The sequence below is a fragment of the Gavialis gangeticus genome, unplaced genomic scaffold, assembly GCF_001723915.1.
Source record: "Gavialis gangeticus isolate Ggan-Ray unplaced genomic scaffold, GavGan_comp1, whole genome shotgun sequence".
Taxonomy (NCBI): domain Eukaryota; kingdom Metazoa; phylum Chordata; order Crocodylia; family Gavialidae; genus Gavialis; species Gavialis gangeticus.
In genome coordinates this window covers 10,119,317-10,121,142 of record NW_017729007.1, presented here as the reverse complement: position 1 = coordinate 10,121,142, position 1,826 = coordinate 10,119,317, and the positions used below count along the sequence as shown (strand labels likewise).

General features: G+C 47.0%; 1 protein-coding gene across 3 annotated transcripts in view; it reads left to right on the top strand.

The window, feature by feature from the left end:
* GRM8 (glutamate metabotropic receptor 8) overlaps window positions 1-1,826 on the top strand; it is a 716,946-nt gene that overhangs the window by 144,211 nt on the left and 570,909 nt on the right. The gene's annotated exons all lie outside the window — the stretch shown is intronic.

The window sequence follows — 1,826 nt, the reverse complement described above, 5'->3', positions numbered from 1 at the left end:
TCCTCCATTGCAAAAACTTGAGAATGAAGTGGGTTGTGTGTTAAGGGCAGCCCTGGATCATCTATACTTCTTAAATGTTAGTTTTGGAGTAAGAGGATAGGGCCAGTTTTTTGATGTCAGTAATGGTTCGAAAATGTTATATAGAGGTTTGGTTTGGGAAATTGGCTTGTAGGTAAAGTAGATAAGCATTAGAATAATGGTCCAGGGGAACAACAAAGGTTAATTTGTTTCTAAAAGTATGTTTGTGACAAAGGTTCCTTCAAGGCCCACTGTGTCTGGAACCAATAGACACTCATGGTAGGAAACTGAAGACATGTACCACAGTGTTTCCTGAAAACCTCATAACAGAGATAAGGTGGCCAGGTCACAGTGACCAACTCCAAAGCCCTTGGGATTTCCAGTTTTGGTGGATGGTCCAAATTAGGAGGCTGGGACATAACACCTGTAAATGAGCAAATTAAGATGTGTGCATGTGATGGGTTTGTTCAAACAAAGGAGTATGCTGACAGAACAGAACATGGACAGTATGATGACCACAGAGAAACCAATCAACAATGCCCAGTGTGAGTGGGCCATGTCCTTCCACCTTGTACTCATAGGGGTATTTTGACTTCCATCTCTCTCCCACTCACCTGCCACTCTTTGATGAAAAATTAACGTTCAGGAGGAGGGATGTTCTTGACATGTAAGTCAGTCTGACCTAGTTGCTGATCTTTTGCAGGGCTCCACCTTCCCTACAACCTGCCCCTTTTTCGCTTGGGCTGATGGTCACTACTTCCCAGTGATGGTGAGTGGTGAATACCTTGGCCTCTCTCTCTCCGGTTTGTACCACACAGCATTGATATCTTCTTCTATGCAGTCCTGGCTGCTATATAACCAGACCTGTTAAATCAAGGATCACTCTGATGAACTCACTAACAATTTTTCCCTGGTGAGTCCTAGGCCTTCTGGCCTTGATTTCATTAATTGCCCCTTTTGGGGAACGAGGTATAGTTTCTCTCCCAATTCTAAATGGAATTTTCAGGGAGATTTAACTTTTTCTCCTTTTCTAGTATCATTCTCCTGTCTGGAGGAACTAAACTGCAGAGAAGACTTCTTCTCTTTAGTCCTCCATTCCCTCTTTTCCTTTATAAATCAAAATTATAGGAGAATCCCTTGGATTCCTTCTTCCTTTTCCAGGGCTTGTTCTGCTGCAGTTTCTGGCCTCTGCTCAGTTCTGTCCTCACCAGCAGGACACAAATAACCCCTTTCTTTATTTTGGCTGTCCCCAGTTTCGTCTGAGGTCCCCACTCCTCCTGGCAGACTAGTTCCCCTTGCTTTAACTCTCTCTCTTTCTTGGCTGGTCTGCACCAACTGTTCCCTATGGGCATGCTCCCACTGGGTTCCTGCTGTGGGCAACTGTGGAGGACATGTGCTGTTCCTCTTCCAGCTCATGTTTACTTGTCTTTTGGGGAGAGTGGTGGTGGTTCTGGCTTGTGCCTGCAGGTTGTGGAGCCTCATGAGGGTCCAGTGTGTGGAGGCTGCTTCTTTGAGGCTTCTGCCCTCCAGTGGTCCTTTGTGGGGTTTTCCATGCTGGGAACGCTGAATGCTGAGATCTCTTCAGCATCCTCCCTTTAAACTCCGTACTTCTTATTGCGGGTCAGTCAGAACCAGTTTCCCGGAGCATGTGTTCTCATGCTCTGGGGATTGCCTGCAGCTGCATTGTCTCAGATGCCAGAGCCATGCTGCACGGCGGGATCCAGATGGGTGAGTCCCTGGCTGGCCTGGCCATTACCACTGGAGCATAGCAGGGGCTGGGACCCTGTCCCTGCCACACTGAGAATGAA